The sequence below is a fragment of the Panthera uncia genome, chromosome C2 (assembly GCF_023721935.1).
Source record: "Panthera uncia isolate 11264 chromosome C2, Puncia_PCG_1.0, whole genome shotgun sequence".
NCBI lineage: Eukaryota > Metazoa > Chordata > Mammalia > Carnivora > Felidae > Panthera > Panthera uncia.
Genome location: NC_064810.1, coordinates 39,973,832 through 39,995,462, shown reverse-complemented (window position 1 = coordinate 39,995,462; position 21,631 = coordinate 39,973,832). Strand labels below are relative to the sequence as shown.

Below are 21,631 nucleotides of genomic sequence, written 5' to 3'. Positions count from 1 at the left end.
TATTATATAAAGTGATAAAGTGTTTACAAGGTTTAAATATAACATGTTCCACCTTGCTCTTTTTGGGTAAAGTGATTCAGATTTTAAGGAACATTGTGCTGTAAACATGATTGTCTTTCTTCTTTTCTCTTTAATTTCCTTCTTTTGATTCTCCCTCCTTCTCTCTCTTCACCCTTTCCTTGAGGTATACATAATATGGATACTAAAAATTTATCTTAAAAAATCTTCCATATTATAAGTTTGAAGATGTTCTCCTGATTTTGACCTACAATCTTTACGAACCAGATTTTTTTCATTTAGCAATTTGGGCAAGAGAATATCCACAATAAATTACTTTGAACCTTTGCCATATGACAATGAAATTTGAGCCATGTCTATATAATACTGTATGTGTTTGAGAATGCTCAGTTAGGATATTTCTTAAAGCTACAAGCAACAGAAAATCCCACTTGCCTCATTAACAAATGATGGAATATTTCACAGAGCATTAAATCCAGAGGGGTAATGGATTCTGAGTGAGGATAGCATCCATTTCTCCGTAAACCTATGAACTGGCTCTGCTTTCTCACTGTTTTTGGCTTATTCTCAGTTTAGTGGCCGGATGATTTTATAGTAGATATTCTTAGCATCTCATCTTGGCACACATGAAAACAGTCAGAGACAGTCAAGAGAGTTTTTCTCCTCTGTCGCTTTCTTAGGAAACTTTAAGTCCCTCCAAAAGCACACCAGTGAACTTCGCATCTCATCTCACCAGCCAGAATCAAATCACTTGTCCATTCCTAAGTGAATTTCTGGCAAGAAAACTGGGATTATCAAAATAGAATTACATATTCAACTTCTAGCTCCTGAAGTTGAGAAAAAAGTTTGTAGCACTCGGCTGGAAAGAACAGGGATGGATACCTCACAATATTGGGAATGTTCAACAATATTCATTAAGAAGTAGGAAGTGAAGCAGAATGGATGCTACAGGCAAACAAAAGAACCTGCTTAGAATTCTGCTTTCTGAACCCTCCTCCCCATTAACCTCTATGGGCCTTGATCTCTGCTATGGCCACATCTAAGATGAGACTCAAGAGCTCTAACAGCCCTTTTCCTCTTAGGTGGAATTTGTTAACATAGAATTTGCCTTGAGGATTGAACTTTTGAGACTACCATCAGCCTTGGAGTTTCTTTGGCGATACAGAAATCCATAAATATCTTAGCAGTTTTTGGTCTTCCCCTAATTTCACGACCTGGTATCCGTGTTCAAAGTGATTGTTATCTAAATTTCTGTGCGTTGCCAGACCCAACTTTGCACAAGGGCCCCTCTCCCTGAATCTCTGCTTTGTAGGAATTGTAAAAATAACTCTGGGGAGGGATCCATCACCTGCCACCTGCTTTTACCTTACAACTGTTGTTTTGTTTTGTTTTTTCACAACAACCCTGACTGCTCTTTTGTCAAGAAAGAGAATGATTAAGAGAAGATGCTTGATAGAAATTTGAGAATTTAGGATTGTTTTTCCTTCAGCTAATGCTATCTCCTTGTCTTTACCTGCCCTAACTTTAGCTTGGAGAATTCAGCTTTCCTTCTGATAGATTAAGCTGTACTACAAAGAAAAAATTAAATTTAATTAAAAATTAAATCATAATTACTTTTATTAGTAAGATTTCAAGATAGTTTGTTTTACTTTACTGGTTATTGACCCAAATGAGTTTGTAGGTATTGTGAAAATTTTTATTCAGTTCTTTATCTATTAAATTTCAGAGAGATGATAGATAGGTTTCATATTTTCTATTTCCTCCTATATGTATTCTATATGTAATTTAATTAATTTGAGTTAAACAGAAATCAACTGACATATGAAATTAGATAAATTACTAAACCTTAGGTAAATATTTTTCTTGGTAATAAAAATCCTTTCCTAAAGCCTTCTTCTAAATTTGAAAATTGAAAAAATATTAAGTGGTTGGGGTCACTAGTGTGTAATTTCTTTAAGGCATATGTTTTGTAAATGAGCATAGTTTTGTTTTTTGGCAAAAACAAGATAAAGTATACCATTAAAAATTAGAAGGCATCTCAATTGTGTAAAAGCATAATCTATTTTTAATAAAATACAAAAATTTTAGAGAAACTGTAAGATAAATGTTACAATTAAAATATCCTATAAAATAGCATGTTTTTAGAGGAAAATACAACACCACATCATGGAGAACAAATTAGAACCTTTATCTATTAAAACTATAAAGATATGTTACATGAATTATAGCATGTATTTCTCCTGAATCATCTAATCAATACATAATTGCTTTATTTTTCTAAAAGCATGCCACATACTTGTTTGTTTTGCTTTGGGAATGTTTTCTAGAGCTTTTTATTTCCCAGAATGCCAATTAATTTTCATTTTTCTTATTAGAAGATACACACCTACAATCCATCAAGAATTTCTAGAATATATCCTGAAAATTGGTTTAAAGTGTCCTAACTTTACTCAAAAACTTCTAACTTCATATTATGAGTTGGACCAATTCATTATATATTTGCTGAATTTGCTGTTATCTTGGAATGTTATGAATCATATTCCTGAATAACTTCCACTAATTCCTTAAGCCCAATCATTTATTTTTCTCAACATTTTTTGGTAGAGTGCATCTCCAAATAATTTTTCTAAAATGTTGGAATCTTAGCTTTATTATCTCTTATTCAATATTGCTGAAATGAGGTCCAAACAGACTTCTAAATAAAGTCACTCCTCTATTTAGAAATAAAGATATTTTTTTCTGAAATCATTTAAACTTCCAAAAGTTTAAATGCTTTCTTGAATTTCTTGGAAGTCTGAACGCCACTGTTATATAGGTAAGGTGTGTGTATCGGGGGTAGGAGTATGATGTGTATGTGGGTGAGGTCTTTTTCCCACGTACTTTCGAATCATTGCTATTTAATTTGATCCTTTCCATTAGATTGGCTCTTCTAAAACTTGGAATATTTCTCTTATAATCAGTTTCCTCAATGGCTTTATTCTCTCCTTCTGAAATTCTTACTAGCCAGTATTGGGTCCTAATACTGGAGGCTCTGTATTTGTGTCTCTTGCCTATTCTCATTTTCTATATCTTTGTCTCTCCTCTGTATGCTGGTATATTTTCTCAAATTTATCAAGTTCTCTTCCTGATAACTAATAGATTTTTTTGGCTTTCTACTGAATGTGACTCTTCAGGAATTTCCTTTTTTTTTTTTTTTTTTTTTTTTTTACTTATTTTTTAGGAGCACACTCTTGTTATATGAGAGATTTTTTGTATACATGTATATGGCAGCCCTCTCTTGTTTGTAGATGCAATATCCTCTCAAATTTCTCTTACAGGAAGAGTTAACACTAGTTAGAGCATTCCTTGCTGAGCAATAAAGAGTCTCCCTAATCCTTCATTGCAAAATTAGCCTGGCATGTAAAATAGAATATCAAGATGTCAAACTGCCACCTGAAAATTTTTAGAAAATGCACCTACAAAGGCAAGAGTTTAGAGGATTAATTAAAAGATTGTCAAGTTCTATAGAATTTGGTGAATTGAAAAACCTTCAGTAAAGACCTACTAGAAAACGATAAGCTTTAGCCCAGCTATTCCATCTGAAACCAAAAGGGAAAGACAGAATCGTCTTGTTCAGAGAGCCAGATATTCAGCTAGACTGAATATCAGATAATTTGGAGGTTTGCAAATGATGAATTATCCGCCCTAGATTAAAGTTAGTGTAAGCCAAGTCATAGTAATAAAAAGCACAGCAGGAAATAAGATTAGGAAAGGGAAAAGTCAGTAGAGAAAGGAACCCTCACCTGGCATTTCCCAGCTACTTCCTATTGGATTCCTCAAACATGTCCTGCAGGGCACTGCCTGCCTAAGAAAGTAAATAACATCAATATGAAGACTCCCCTTCAAGGGCAGAGCTGAGAGGTATATCTCCCTGTCTCATTGTCCAGGCTCACTGTATAAAAAGGCCAAAGCTAAGAGACATGACAATAAGCAAAGTCAGCTCTGGTATTGGTTTTTAACCATCGGCCCATGGAAACAAAGAATGCAAATAAAGCATGAGCCTCCTGAGATTGTTAAAAGAAATGTGTAACCAATGGAACTCTAAATCTAAAATTCAGGGCCAGTATCTGCAAACCCTTAACAGGGGTACTGACCTAAGGGGAAGTAAGCTGTCCCACAGTTCTGACTTCAGAAGAGCTAATTATTTTATAAATTGCTTAGATACACACAAATATTATAGCAGTCCTCCCATTTTCTTATTTGTAGTTTTGCTTTCCACAATTTCAGTTACCTTCGGTCAACCATCATCTAGAAGCAGATGATCCTCCTTCTGTCATATCCTTAGAAGGTCAACAGTAGCCTAATGTTATGTCACAACATCGGTGTTAATATCATTCACCTCACTCCATTTCATTGAGTAGGCATTTTATCGTCTCATATCACCACAAAAAGGAGAGTAAGTACAACACAATAAGACATTTTGAGGGAGAGACGACATTTATATAACTTTTATTACAGTATATTATTATAATTATTCTATTGTATTATTAGCTATTATTTTTAAACTCTTATTGTGACTAAGTTATAAATTAAGGTATGTATATATAGGTATGTATATATAGGAAAAATCATAGTATGTATGTATGTATGTGTATGTATATATATATGTATATATGTATGTGTGTGTATATTATATATACACACACATACATATATACATATACGTGTGTATGTGTGTAGATAAATATATATATACATATATATACACACATATATATATACATATATACATATATATATACACATATATATATACATATATACGTATACATATATACATATATATATACATATATACGTATATATATATGTATACGTGTATATATATATATATACATATACATATATACGTATACATATATATGTATATATATATATATATATAGGCTTTGGTACTATCTGTGGTTTCAGTTATCCAGTGGGGGTCTTGAAAGGTATTCCCCACAGATAAGGGGGAGTACTATATGCTTCTCTGAAGATGTTGTTAGTCAATTATTATGTACCAATTAACTTAGAAAAATAAATGCAGATAGAGAAATGTAAATAAGCTAGGAACATCTAGTCTAATCATCTTGTCTTAGAGGTGAGGTTGCTAAGTCTCATCTAATTGCATTCTTTGCTATACATCACATAGCATTTTACTTGCATATGCAGCCTTCAAAACCTGCTTTTTAAAATTTTCAGTGTGGTTTTATACCATGCTATTTCCAATAAATCCTTGATCCTCCTTACCTATATGGACTAGTACATAGTGAACATAATAATGACATTGGGGTCTTACTACAATACAAATTCTGACTCACTAAGTCTGGAGTAGGGTCTGAGAATCTGCATTTTTATGTAGCCCTCATTTACTGTTGATGCTGTTGTCCATGGACCACTAATTAAGTAGCAAGACTATGGAGTATTCATTCTTCCTAGTACTTACACAGACACTTGACATATACACTTAGAAAGTTATTTTAACTCTGCTCACTAGGGCAACATTTAGTACATTTATGATATCTAACAAATATATGGTGATCTTAATTCAAACAAGGCATAAGCAAGTTTTTAAATATTCATTATTTTCTTAGTTCTGTAAAATATCAAGAAACATCTTAGAAATCCTTTTGTGTTTTGTTTGTTTTTTAGGAAAGGACTACTTTCCCTTCAAAATAGGTGTCTGTTATGTGAAAATATTTTAGAATGTCTGTTTTGAAACGTCAGATCATATATTCCTGGTCCCTTTGCAACTAGCAAGTTGCCCGCACAGTATTTGTGCAGAATAAATGAATATTTAATGAATGCATCACTTACTTCTCAAGATTTCAGCTTCTTTATGGGGTAAAATCAAGACTGTTAAACTTGCCTACTACCCTATAACACGTAGCGTAACAAGGGGAATGCAAGTCTCAAAGTTGGAAACTTTGGCTGGAGTTCTACCAAGTAATCTTGGTGGAAAAGCAAACTCTTTGCATCTCTAAACAATCCTCTGTCAAATGAAACTAATAATAATGATTTGAATATTAAATTTCCAAAAGAATATGTCAATGTATTATACAACTGAGAGTGTTATACAAATGCTTATTACATTACATTACTACTACTGCTTTTACTGTTAGTACTATTATTGGTACTAGTATTACCAGCATTTTGTAGCAATGAAGTAACTTTATGTCTGTCACCTAAAACACTCAACATAGGTAGCATTATTGTGGGAAGAATATATTTTCCACCGTCAAATTTGTATATTACTATACAAAGAATGAGAAAACTGAGTCCATGGAATACAGTCAGTTTCAGTTATTTAGGATATGATTAGCAGTGATATAAATGGACAAATCTAACTCCAAAAATAAAAATTTAAAAGTTCGAAGTATAACACATGAATTATATCTATTTATGTTTATTGCTTATTTAGATTTGGTACCATCTTAACATTTGGAAAGAAAGAAGAGCATTTCTTGGTTTACCTTTAATCCATCTTGATGCAAAAAAAAGAGAGAGAAGCAGAGATTAGTTGGAATATTAAATGCCACAGAGAGCTAGTTACATTTGATTTAAATGGCACTTGCAGAGTATTTTTAAAAGTAAATCAGCATTATCACATATGTTTTTTTAAGTTTTATTTATTTATTTTGACAGAGACAGAGATAGTGTTAGTGGGGGAGGGGCAGAGAGCTAGGGAGACAGAGACACCCCTGTCATGTATGTTTTAATACAGTTATTGCTAGTCTCCAGAAAATGTGACTTTTTTATTATGTTTATGTAGTATCTAATTTTTGTCAGTTAATTACATACTACTTAAAACTATTCAGGTGAATGATTCTGTTACTAGAGTAACATCTCTGAAGTGAAATGTTAATGATGTGTCTCTGTGTATACAGATCTTCATAAAAAGTTTCTGCTGTAGTTTTAGATTGATTCTAAAAAGAAATTAAAACTATAACATGCATTTGAAACTCAACCACCTTCATTTATGTCTGCCTCTTTAGGTTCATTCCTTAAGCTCGAAACATTTTCAATTCTCCATCTCTTATATAAGAGCATATAAGAAACTTACATAAACTGTTCCATAAAAGTTACACAGTTACACGTCTTTAGGTTTATGTTATAGGATTTTCACATGCAGAAAAAAAAAGTTTTGTTAAAGATTGTGGCTGGAAATAAGTAATTCATGAAGGTATCACTTCTTGATACACTAAATCCAGGAAGACCTGGTCCAATAATTGCATGTTCCTTAACTAATAAGAGTGAAAATATAGATATCAACACTTGATGAGTGACTTTTAAAGATGTAGGCATCTACCCATGTAAAAGCCAATGACAGAAATTTGCATACTTTGGGACAATGATATGAAATAAATAATAAAGTTCTTCCACAGATGTTCTAATACAACATTATATTTTTATTCTTTAAAACACTTATCACTAGTTAAAGTTGAAAGTTTTAGTCCTTTTTTAAAACTGTGTCCCTCAAGTACAATGCCCCTTTTGAGTTGCCCTCAGACACCTTTAGGAGGAGTAAAATAGTAACTTTGTATGAGATCATACTATACCACACAGTGAAGACACCTCCATTACAGCAGCTTTTGACTCAGGTTCATCAACACTCTACAGAAAGCTCACCAAGTCTATTCCTATGGAATTTGCCACATGAACTCAGTCCAAAATGTTATGGCAATTTAAGATAGAAAAAAAAATATTTCAGAGTACAACCTTCTTTCAAGAATTATGAACTCAGCAAACAGACATTCATTTAACTAAATATAATAGCCATTCCATAGGAAAAGTTAGGCCTGGAACAAGGTTTGAAAGTAGGGATAAGTAAGAGCTGAAATTCTCTGCATAACAGACGAGTAAGAATTTAAAGGAAGAGTTAAGTGAATACAACAGAGTTGAAATGAGAGAGGGACCATCACAGTGGTGACAGTAGCCAGGCCCATGTATCTTAACAAAGGCAATAAGAAGTCCCCTATATTAAATAGTCAAAAGGATGTCAACAACAAACATTCTAGTATATGATTTTAAGTTTCCTTATTTGTTTTTCACTTGAGAATTATGTGTATCATAATTTTCCCTGAGAAAGAATAAAATTTTTTACAATAAATAAAGTTCTATTACATGCGAAGATTCATTTTATAGTTAATTTGACCAAAGGAACAGTGGATAGACAGAATATAAACCATAAAGTAAAAATTCCAAGATAGTAGAAAAAACAAGAATTTAGTGGGGGTGGAAAATAAAAACCAATGACAAAGAGAACCCTTAAAAAGATCATGGGATGTTCCGCAGGGAATTGAAAATTCCTGGTAAGTTTATGTGTAACATAAGTAACCCCACTTCAAATTTTGACAAATAGCAAGTCCCTCCCAGAATTAATTTAATACTTTATTATGACAGAAAAAGTAAGAATCCACAAAAATAAATCGTCTCCAACACTGTCCATGTTGTAAATAAACAAAGAACTAAATAGCATCCATATTGCAAGGGAAAAGGAAAAACTGTCTTTATTCACCAAAGGTATAATCCTGTATATAGAAATTCCAAGGTGGCTCAGTATGTTAAACGTCTGACTTCAGCTCCGGTCATGATCTCAGGGTTCGTGAGTTCGAGGCCCTCATCAGGCTCTGTGCTGACAGCTCAGAGCCTGGAGCTTGCTTTGGATTCTGTGTCTCCCTCTCTCTCTCTGCTCCTTCCCTGATTGAACTCCATGTCTCTCTCTCTCTCAAAAAAATATAAATATTAAAAACTAACTAAATAAATAAGAAATCCCAAGGGATTAACAACAAACTACCAGAACTACTAAGTTTAGTGAGTGCACAGGAAAAAAGATCAACATAAAAATCAAATGTGTTTCTATATTCTAGCAATGAACATCAGAAAATGAAATTAAGAAACAATCCCATTGGCAATAGCATCAAAAAAAAATAAAACATGTAGAGATCAACAGGAGATGGTTAAGAATTGTACACTGAGAAGTACAAAACGTTGGAAAATTAAAGACCAAAATAAATCAAGACACGTTTTATGTTCATGGATTGAAAGATTCCATATCTGTTATTTTTAATTGGCAATTCCCTCCAATTGATCTATCAGTTCAGTGCAGTCCCTATAAAAAACAAAAAACAAAAAACAAAAACAAAACAAAACAAAAGAAAACCCTCTTCCTTATTTCCCACACTGAAAATTAACATCAACACCTATAGAGTTTTTCTCCCGCATGTTTTTTTTCTTCCCAGTTCTAGAGTCTCTCTCAATGGTGAAATCTGGGCTCCTCCTTTTGCGGCCTCCTCTCCTCAAAGGTAGATTATTCCAACAAAATTTTCTCATTTAACATGTCCAGAATATAAGGGGTCAAGTGGAAATATAAAAGTATTTTATCACTAGCTTCAAGAGCAGTTTCTCACAAAACTGAGAAAACATAAATACTCTAGAATAACACACCTCTCCTACGCGTGCTTAGGCACCCCTTTTGCACTATGATTTCTGAAGACAAGACAGCCTTCCCAGCACTGTTACCTATTACAATCTACAAGTATATCACCACGACTAGTCAGATAATAGAGCAGTTTAAAGTTCTCCAAGAGGAAGAGTGAGGGACAAAGATAGGAAGGAAGCAAGATTAACAGGAAAAAAAAAAAAAAAGGAGAGAAAATTGTAAAACAATCTACTACAGTTTTACCAAGATGCTGGTAAGGTTAAAACTCACTTGAGAGTGGGGCGCCTGGGTGGCGCAGTCGGTTAAGCGTCCGACTTCAGCCAGGTCACGATCTCGCGGTCCGTGAGTTCGAGCCCCGCGTCAGGCTCTGGGCTGATGGCTCGGAGCCTGGAGCCTGTTTCCGATTCTGTGTCTCCCTCTCTCTCTCTGCCCCTCCCCCGTTCATGCTATGTCTCTCTCTGTCCCAAAAATAAATAAAAAACGTTGAAAAAAAAATTAAAAAAAAAAAAAACTCACTTGAGAGAAATATCCCAGTAACAGGTTAATAGTGACACTACCTTTCTACATTCTGGGGAAAACATTCACCCTCTATGCAAGTAAACTGCCTCTTTTCTAAGAGTGACATGTAAAATATAATGTCTTTAGGGGACAGCCAACAAAGAGTAGCAGGTACAGGAAAGCACAGACACTGGCCAGGTTTTCTTCATAGCGTAGGTGCCTCAGAGCCTTACCTATAAAATGAGATTCTCCTGTGCTGTAAGGGCCCATTCTGCTGCTGAGGCCCATTTCATCTACTCCTTGCTGCTGAACATAGTTTCCTGATCTGCCACATAACTTCTAGTCTGTGCCATGAGATGAAAGAATCTTCTAATTTCCTGAAACCTAAATATTCCTGTGTTACAACTTGTAAGAGGCCAAAACAACAGGGAGTAGACAAAAGGGTACCTGTCAGTCTCTGTTTCTCCTGATCCTTAACATAGAGAGGCACTTTCTATATCCTGCCCATACAAACATCAATCGTTGTTTTTATGCTTATATTTTCTGTGAACATTACAGTATGTACTGCATAGGGACAATGAACGAAAAAAATAAATTAATGAAGGTGTTCATCAATCTATTAATCCATCAACTGTTTTGTTAAAATTGTTCAGCTTGTGGCACAAAACCAGAAATCTAAACAGAACACATTAAAAAAAAAACCAAAAAACACTAATCGCTGGGATTTTTAAAACCTGTGAGTTGAAACCCCTACATGTATTCAATGTTAGAGAAGATCCCAGATACTCATCGAGACTCTTCACATGTTGGAAGAATGAGAAGTTAAATAGATTAGTTCACAATAAATATTTTCTTGTTTAATGGCTATTTTTTCAGAAAAGTAAAATGTTAGGGTGAAATCTCATCCTAATTTCTAGCACAAAAGAAATCAAGAGGGAAAATTTGATCTTAAAAGGAAAATATAAGAAATTAATCAATGTTTTTTAAAGGCAATAAAATTTATTTCTATAAAGGAGAAACTAAAGGAGGTGAGACAAGGAACCGCCACTCACCAGGGCTTCTTGTAATTTGATAAAGCATTTTGTTTTCCATATTATCTGAGACTTTTTCAAATTAATCAGACTATTCTGTCAGTAAAAGTGAGAACATAATTATATGTGCCTCCTCTTATCCCATATCATTTGTAATAAACTATATAAGACCCCAAAATAGAAAACTAAGATCTTACCCACAATTATTTTAAACCACAAGGATTAGACTTGAGGTTAATTATCCAATTTCTAAGTCTCTTCTGTGGTTGAGATCTTGATGATTAAACAGAAAATTGCTTTTTAAATGTTTGAATTTGTCCAACTACTAATTACTAAGTATCTACTTATCTACTTGAGTATGAGGCAATAAGTGCTAGACACAAATAGTAAGCGGTAAACCAGACAGACAAGGTCCCCTGCCCTCGTGGAGTTTACTGTCTAAACTGATTATCTGGTTCTACTATTCATAACTAAATCCAAAAATGTACATTTCTGTCCAAGTGGTTCAAAGATAGATGAAACTCGAGTTATATTATTTTTTATTGTTTTGCTGTTTTCGAATTTACTTTCAAATGGCTATGTCATTATAAATGCTACTTATAAACAAAAAGGCCTAATAAAAGTTGTTTGTCAGAGCTTGCACAGATTGTCCGTGGCTTAAAATGGTTCAACTTACAACTTTGGACTTTGCAATGGTGCAAAAATGATATGCATACAATAGAATACTGAAAATACTTCAGATTTTGAATTTTGGTGTTTTCCCAGGCTGGTGATACGCAGTAAGATACTCCCCACCATGATCTGGGTGCCCCACAGCTCCCAGTCAGCCACTCCATCGCAAGGGAGAACAACTGATACACTTAAAACCACTCTGCACCCAGACAACCATTCTGTTTTTCACTCTCTGGACAGTATTCAATAAGTTACATGAGATATTCAACATTTTATTATAAAATAGGCTTTGTGTTAATGGTTTTGCCCAAGTGAAGGCTAATATAATTGTTCTGAGCACCTTCAAAGCAGGCTAGACTAAGATGTTCAATAGGTTAGGTTTATTAAATACATTTTCAACTTACAATATTTTCACCGTACAATGGGTTTATTGGGACATAATGCCATCATAAGTTGGGGAAGATCTTGAATTTGAAAGGAACATAGGTCAGAAATGCTAACTTTTCTAATGTGTGTCTTATAAGACTGTCCAGGGGCTGCTAGCCTGCCAAGATGCCTTTCTTGCCTGCATTCATTCAACAACCATGGGAGAAGAAGAAAATAAAGGAGCAACAGTAGACCAAATATTTGTTGTGTCTTAGATATGTAAAAAAAAATTAATCTAAAATTTTTCCACATCAGAGTAACAATTGCTTTTTCCGGAAAGATACTTACTTTGTTCTTACTGATATAGTTGTTAAGCTAATACTATTTTTAGATGTTTCATTCCAGGGCTGTATTCATGTTTTGGTTTTGGTTTGATTTGTTTTATTTTGTTTTGTTTTTGTAGGATGGCTATTAGGTCATGGATGTGGAAAAATCTTTATTTTTCTCTCTCAGTAAAAAACAAAACAACAACAAAAACACCTCATTAAAGCCATAAAAGAAAAAGGCAACTAACTAAATTGACATTGTGTTGTAGGAGAGGAACAGAGAACTGGCTCTGTGTTTGTTTGTTTGCTTGTTTGTTTGTTTGTTTGTAGATAGATATAACCACCCAAAACACTCACATTTAGGTCTAAGAACAAAAATTTAAAGCTATTCAATTAGACAAATAAAGACACACAATAAGTAAAAAAGGAGGGGGAAAAGAATGAAATGAGGAAAGTGAAATAAAGGAAAAGTTAAACAGATGAACATACAGGAGGATAAAGAGAAAAACGAGTGCTCTGCCCATTGTAGACTATCCAGGTAGTCAAATGTGCAGACACACATAGATGACATAAAGTTCCTTATAAATATTTCACAAGCTCACCTAGGGAGAGCCATGTAGAAACAAAATAAACAGACATACAAAGACACGTACTCAAACATACAGAGAAATATTAACAAAAAACTAAGAAATACTAAGAGACACACATATTGTCAGATACAGCAAAAGACAGACCAATTTTCTAATTAAGGAATTAAATAGCTCATGAATTCTTGCTACTGCTATGCTATTACGTCTATGCTTTAAATTTTGTTGAAATAATTATTAAATTTTTTTCTAAGAAAAATATACAGATCCTTGGAGTAAATTTGTTTCTAAGATAGTTTCTTTTTTTTTTTTAATTTTTTTTAACGTTTATTTTTGAGACAGAGAGAGACAGAGCATGAACAGGGGAGGAGCAGAGAGAGAGGGAGACACAGAATCTGAAACAGGCTCCAGGCTCTAAGCTGTCAGCACAGAGCCTGACGCGGGGCTCGAACTCACGGACCGTAAGATCGTGACCTGAGCCGAAGTCGGACGCTTAACCGACCAAGCCACCCAGGCGCCCCTAAGATAGTTTCTATTAAAAGTTGTTCTTATAAGCAAGCTCACAACATTGATAGGGGCAAATCCAGATGGCTTTTGGGGGTCATATATGCTGGTGGAGTTGTTTCTCGACAGGAGGAAAAGTGCTGTGTTTCTGTAAAATAAAAATAATTTTAAAGTACTGAAAATATAAAATAAAGTCACATTAATTCAAGAGAAGCTTTAATTGTAGCAAGACAGCTGTTGCTATATATGGAGGCCGTGCTGCCTTGTGGGCTGATAATATTAGACAAACTTACAGTGAGGCTCCCTACATACATGGTATCTTCAAGGTTGAAAGAAGAAACCAGGATATGGACACAATGACTTTGAGTACAATCATAAAAAGGGGGTTTTCTCACTTATTAAGGATATAAGTTATGGAGAAGTAAAGTATACAAACCAGGTGGATCCAATCCTCAGAAAGAAATTTAAAAAGGAGCTAAAACATCTCTCTTCCAAGATAAGAGGAGTAAAAAAGGATATGATGAATAAGTTCTACATGTACCCTGCACAAATGTCCTCTACATATACTTTCTTTAAATATATTCCCTAATGTTTAAATTTTAGTTTTAATAACAATTAAAAAAATTTTTTTAGTGTTTATTTATTTTTGAGACAGAGCACAAGCAGGGAAGGGGCAGAGAGAGAGGGAGACACAGAATCTGAAGCAGGCTCCAGGCTCTGAGCTGTCAGCACAGAGCCCCAGACGGGGCTCGAACTCACAAACCCGTGAGATCAAGACCTGAGCTGAAGTTGGACACTTAACCGACTGAGCCACCCAGACGCCCCAATAACAATTTTTATTTAAAATATTTTAACTTAGTGTCAGATGTTTTGCTTATGACTTTAGTGCTTTCCCCAGTTCCTATTATTATAAGATGGATCCTATACAAATAAACAAGAGACCATTTCAGATTGGACCAAACATTTGTTTCACTGACGCCTACCAAGTCATTTTGTATTCTTGTTAACTCACCCTTTCCTATCTGTCATCAACATGTCATAACCCAAGTATATACATTTCTATACGTAGCCCTTAGTTGGGCACCAAATGCAACTTAAATATCCAATTTTGTTTCTCCAGAATTTTGCACTTGACTCTCCCTCTAAATTCCCTTATGTCACCCTCATGAAAGAATCTACTCATGATTAAACATTTTTTACTGTAGAATTTTTTTAATGTTTACTTATTTATTTTTGAGAGAAAGAGCACAAGCAGGGGAGGGACAGAGAAGGAGACGAAGACACAGAATCTGAAGCAGGCTCCAGGCTCTGAGCTGTCAGCACAGAGCCCAATGCAGGGCTCGAACCCACAATCTGTGAGATCATGACCTGAGTGGAAGTTTGACGCTCAGTCGACTGAGCTACCCTTGGCTGTAGAATTTTATGACTGTTTATCCCCATTTGTTCATAATAAATAACAAAAATATAGCTTATTATTATACATACTGCAATCAGTGAACACTTAACTTTTATAAATCTCATTTCAAATATCTTTCCAAAGAAATGCCTGGTGCTCTAACTTTAGTGCAGAAGTGGTATATAGATAATACTACATAATAACTTTGACTTATCAGTCATGGCTGCCTTAAATGCAACATGGAGAAAGATTATGATGCTTTATGTAGGCTAAAGGGCGAGTGAGGACAATTAAAAATGCCCACTTCGATGCAGGAATGGCAGAGTTGTAGCATAGGAAAGGCAGATTAGCCATTCAGTCTTACTCATAAGTGATAGCCAGACATAAGATAAATGGGTACAGTATTAAGTTAGTCATTTATTAACCAACAACCATATTTCTTGGATATAAATAAAGCATCACAACTAGTTAGAGACAGTGAGATGTATCTTCATGAAAGTGCCTAATTCAAGTGTGAACTTTGCAGGCAAAAATTTTTATGTTTATGATGTTCTAAAATAGACTAGTTGTTCCATTCCCTAGCTACACATTAGCATCACCTAGGGAGATATTAAAAAATACCAGTGCCCAAGCCCCATCTCAGACTAAAATAGAAATTTTCTGAGAGGGTCCTGGGCATGATCAGTATTTTTCAATATCTTCCCAAGTGATTCTGGTGAGGTGTGAGTGTAAGAGATAATGCATGATTTTTCTCCTTTGCCTTCATTCTGCATACTGCCTATAGAGCCTTCTGGACCTCAGAACATGCTTTCAACTGCTCTAAAAGGAACATCAAAGACTTAGCACTTAAAGCAAAAAACTTCTTGTTGGTGTTTGTTTTACTAAAGAGATTTATAAAAGTTCTCTTTGTCATTAAGTCTTCTTCATATTCAAGAGAAGAAATTTTAAAGCACAAAGAAACCATAATAATGAACCAAATGCCTAATTTCAAATAACACTAATCTTAGAATTCTCCCTTCCTTTCCCCTCACTTTCCCCTCGTTGACTATAGCTGGGTGTAACTAGTGAAATATGATTTTATGCCATACTAAATGCTGCTAAAAACTACAGGATAAAGATACACAAACGGGTACATGCACACACACACACACACACACACACACGCACGCACACACACACACACAGACCTTTAGCTCCCTGTAGACATTTGGAAGTTGTCAGCAGTAGCATAATGACAATACTAATTATTAAAATTACTCTTGTGTGGAGAGTGGTTTAGAATAAGACACCGACAGGCATGCAATATGTTAACTGCACCATGGTCTTTTTCCTTTCTTTTAAAATGAAATTCTTAGGAATATTCCACTGGCTTTCATCAAAGCACCTCTCATCATCCCAGTGACATGCACCCTCTCACACATTCCAAAGGAATCACCGATGAATTCTGATTTCATAAGAATTCTAATGCTCTAAAAAATATATGCTTTATTATTCAGTTTGGTCAAGAGATTTCCTCACAAATGCATCTACAAAACCTACTATAGTCTCAATTTCTCACATTTTAAAAATATATAATCATATTTTTACTGATTCTCAAATTCTTTATGGTACCACAAAGATGCTGTGATAAAATATTGTAAATTTGAAAACTTTGCACGTATTTTCTTTCAGATCTCAAATAGAGCTAGTCCTTAACCTTTAAGAAAGAATTTCCTATCTTCTATTGTAATGCAAATGGGTAAATACATGATTGTTTTATTCAGTACAAGTCAAAATGTCACAGGGTCTAACATGGACCTTTGTGGATCATAGAAAGTGTCTAGTAGACAAGAGCTAGGGTATAGAAAATAACAAGGGCTCTTGTATGTTGCTTCAGGAAGAACCAGGACCAACGTGTAGCAGTTACATGGAAGCAAATTTGAGATCAATATAAAATGGAATGAACAATCAGATCTAACTGAAAAATGTGCCCCCTTGCCTATTGTAGTTGGTTCTTGGTATGTCCAATGTGGGAATTTCTCCATTAAAAAAAAGTTTTATTTATTTTTGAGAGAGAGAGAGGAGAGAGATCATGAAGGGGGGAGGGGGGTGGGCAGAGAGGGAGAGGGAGAGAGAATCCTAAGCAAGCTTTGCAGTGTCAGCACAGAGCCTGATGTGGGACTTGATCTCACCAACCATGAGATCATGACCTGAGCCAAAATCAAGAGTCAGACACTTAACTGACTGAACCACCCAGGGACCCCAGGAACTGCCCATTTTTTAAAATAATAGGGCTACAATGGCTACAAATGGGAGGCAATGCAAAGCTGATAAGTTCTCGACTTTTTCTCTATCCCATGGAGGGAATGTCAAACATTCATTCTCAGACACAACCAAGCACCAGCCCAAGCAAAAGCACTCTTATTTCTCTGCACAACAGATTGTATTCTGAACAGGCCAGGAGAGGTAATTAAATATTTGGGTTTTTAAATGCCTACCCTTCCAGCTCCCAGGCAACCTTCTGTTGGGGCCAGATAACCAAGAATAAAGTACATGCTCAAATCTTTATCTCAGAGCACAGAGACAGTAAGAAAACAAACATTAAATACCAACAAATGCAGCTATTTATTGTGTAAATAAACTAAATTGCATCCCTATTTTTCTGTCATCCCATTTTCCCTGTGCTTCAATCAGTGAAGTATGTAAATTAAGGGCAGGTCTTTGTTAGTTTAAAAAACAAACAAAAAAGGTATTGTATAATCTGTGTCTAGTAATCTTAAATAATACCACTCAGTTTTGATCCAATTTGCAAGAAAAAAAAATTTGTTTGATATAAAGGACATTGAATAATTTATGTAATATTTAATAATGTAGTAAACTAGGGAGAATTCAGAAAGACACTCGTGGTGCTCTACATTATTTTCATGCCATACTGTTTCATATGAGCCCATACACTAAAGACTATTAGCATGGGCAATTAAAAAGGAGAAATCTTACCTAATTTGGTAATTAAGCCAACAAAAAAAATCTGCTTTTATTTTGAATGATAATATAACAGCTTTTTAATCAAACAATTTGAATTGCCAAGAACTTCTCTTGAAAATAAATAAATTAATGCGTTAGGATTTACAGTTATGTTGTCTTAAGCTCACCATCGTTCCTTCTATACCCAGAAGCTGCCTATGAGAAGTAAATGTGTTAAGGGTGATAAATGTCTATGATTTAGTGATATGGAATAGTAAGAGTCTGGAGCTGCAAAGAAGGATAATAATTTCCATCCACCCTCGAAGCTATAACAGTGTATTACTGATCTCTCTCTGTCTTAATTGTAAAGCTATCTTGATCTATTTATCTGAGGTTTCAGAATGCTACTGGGTTTTCTTATCTCAGCTATGCACTGAACTTAAGCCTGTGAATCTATAGGGAACAATCTGATTCACTAGAAAGATGCAAAACCTGTAAACAAAGTGTAAATGCAAGTGGCATTTTCTTGAATGCCTGAGTTCCAATCCTCTGTGGCTGGCTCAAGCCTCTGTTACCCTATTTCATCCAAGCCTCTGAAGAGCAACAAGGCTCAACTTGGCTTCTGTATTTCTGAATTTTGGCATAGATTCACATTAAGGCATCTCAATGAAACTTAAGGTCTAATGGGAAAATGTTACACTCCCAGGTCATCACACCTGCCAAGGCGGTTCACTTCAGGCTATAAGATAAAAGAAACATTATTCATCCAGGATCTGCAGTTAGGGCTTGTAAAGCAAGCTGTATACATTAGTGTGTCTCTTGAAGTCAGATGAATTTTGCAAGGAACTATGTCCAGAGCACCTCACTGGTTTGTGAAGATTAAGTGAGATTACGCATGTCAAGTGAATAGCTTAAAGTCTGGAATAGTTGACATTGGATACATGTTGGTTTCTTGCTACCTTTTCCATTCCTTCCCCACTTTAATTATTTCCTTTAAAGATCATACTACTCTTATTTGGGGAATATTGCTCTCGGTTTACAAATGGAAAAATGGAAATTCAGAGGCGTTAAAATTTTCCCAAACTATACCATGAATGATGGACATCACAATCAGTTTTTACCCAAGTCCATCTGATTCCACCACACCACTATTTTTCTAAGAAAATATAACACCATCCTAATTGTTTACTCTGTAGAATACCTCAAAAGAATAGGAAGACACCTCCCGTGATGCTAAACTCCTACTTTGTTGGTATCTTGAGCTAATCTTTCTTATTAGTTTTATCTTTTGAATCTAGACTAGGAAATAGAAATCATATTCCATTTTCAGAGATGAATGTTGTAAGGCTGTTGCTGGGTTTGTCTACATCAGTAAATGAAATGATTGTGAAAAATTTAGAAAAAAAAAACACCACTGTTCATAATGCTATGAATAACAGCATTAAATAACTACTGTTAGTAATATTTTGTTATATATACTGCCTTTTATGCTTTTACATGGGTATAAATTCAAGGATTTATATACTTTTTAATAAAATTAAGATCATACTAAATACTTTTTTGGAGGCTACACATGCTTTTTCTTTTGAAAACTCAACTAAAAATCTTTGAACACAATCTTAATAAATCCATTGTTTCCAGTTGTATAGAAATTACATAATTTATTTTCATAATCCCCTAATTGGGTATGTATTAGTTATTTCTATTTGAATACTGTACTAAGTACCATTTACTATGCATTTATCATCTTGTTTAATCCTCTTAATTTTACAGTTATAACTTCACCAAGAGGTAGGCATTTTAAATATTTCCCATTATAAAAATGAGGAAATAAAACACAGAATCTTTAATACTCTGCCTTTAAAAAATCCTGCTTTTAGGGGCATCTGGGTAGCTCAATTGGTTAAGTGTCTGACTTTGGCTCACGTTATGATCTCACGGTTTGTGAGTTCAGGCCACATGTCGGGCTCTGTGCTGACAGCTCAGAGTCTGGAGCCTGCTTCAGATTTTGTGTCTACCTCTCTCTCTGCCCCTCCCCTGCTCACAGTCTGTCTCTCCATCTCTCAAAAATAAACAAACATTTAAAAAATCCTGCTTTTAAAAATCTTTGTAGATATTTTATGGATATTTCTGATTTTCTTAGGCTATGTTACTCAAATTTACAAATAGTTTTCTCAATATATTGTACCTTTTTTTTTAAGTTTATTTTGAGAGGGACAGAGACAATATGAGTGGGGTATGGGCAGAGAGAGGAGGAAAGAGAGAATCCCAAACACGCTCCATGCTGTCAGAACTGAGTCTGACATGGGGCTTGAACCCACGAAACTATGAAATCATGACCTGAGCTAAAACCAAGAGTCGGATGCTTAAGCAACTGAGCCACCCAGGTGTCCCAATATATTTTACTTTTACCAGCAGTTGAGAGTACCTGTTGCCTTGGACTATCTCATTATTTATAATCTTAAAATATTTTATTAAGGGGCGCCTGGGTGGCTCAGTCGGTTGAGCGGCCGACTTCAGCTCAGGTCATGATCTCGCGGTCCGTGAGGACTGTGAGTTCGAGCCCCGCGTCGGGCTCTGTGCTGACAGCTCGGAGCCTGGAGCCTGTTTCAGATTCTGTGTCTCCCTCTCTCTGACCCTCCCCTGTTCATGCTCTGTCTCTCTCTGTCTCAAAAATAAATAAATGTTAAAAAAAAAAAAAAAAAAAAGAAAGAACCTTTAAAAAAAAAATATTTTATTAAATGAGAGACAAAATTTCTACTTTGGTATTATATTTAAGTTCCTGACTTTGATTATTAGTGATAAATATTTCATAAGGTACTGGCCATTTGTCTTTATTCCTCTGTTGATAACCTATTTATGCTAACCATTTTTCTATTAAAGAGGCTATCTTTTCATATTGATCATAAAATTTTCTTACAAATTAGTTTTATTAACCATTTGTCATATATTTGCAAATATTTGTCACTCCTGTGTGGGGAAGGGGGTTAGGATTATCAATTCATCGCATTTATTACCCTCTATGCCACATCCACATAAAAATCTTATATATCAATTTTTATTTTGAAAAATGTTATATCCACTGAAAGTATGTTTAAAAAGTTTGAAAATACAGTACCACCTGTTAACATTCTGCTAGACCTGTTTTATTTAGATCTATCTACATACACGAACACACACACACACACACACACACACACACACACACACACTTGCAAACCTTCCAAAACAGGTTGCAGATATCATTTAAGTTTCAGCACTAAATACTTTACCATGCATCTTCCAAAGAGTGGAATACTATTTCCTATGAAACCACATGATTGCCACACCAAAAAAGTCAACAATAGTGTTATCCAATATCCATATACAAATAAATAGTCTCCCTTTCCTTAGATATCTTTTCAAAACCCAGTGGTTCATAGCATTCGACTATTATGTCTCTTTAGTTCCCTCAATCCAGTAGAGACAAATGCTCCTTCCTTGGTCATTTGTGATATTAACTACTTGAATAGTCCAGGTCAGGCAACTTACAGAACATCCCACTTTCTAGATGTAGCTGTTTTCTCATCATTAAGTTTAGGTCAAACATATCTGACAAGAGCATGTATAGGAGTTTATTTTCCAGTGCATTATATCATTAGTTACTGCTTGCTAAATCAAAGTAAATTAAAGTCACACAGGCAAATTGGGATTAATGCACTAGCAGCTTTATTACTCAAAGGATTCCCCAGGAGAACTAGATTAAGAAATATATACCTGAAAGTTTTTAAGAGACTAGATCTTGAAGGTTCTCATCACAAAAAGGAAGTGGTAACTATTCAACATGT

At 34.7% G+C, this 21,631-nt stretch overlaps 1 protein-coding gene across 11 annotated transcripts in view; it reads right to left on the bottom strand.

The window, feature by feature from the left end:
- The window catches only part of CSNKA2IP (casein kinase 2 subunit alpha' interacting protein), a 334,276-nt gene that overhangs the window by 240,354 nt on the left and 72,291 nt on the right, over positions 1–21,631 (bottom strand). The gene's annotated exons all lie outside the window — the stretch shown is intronic.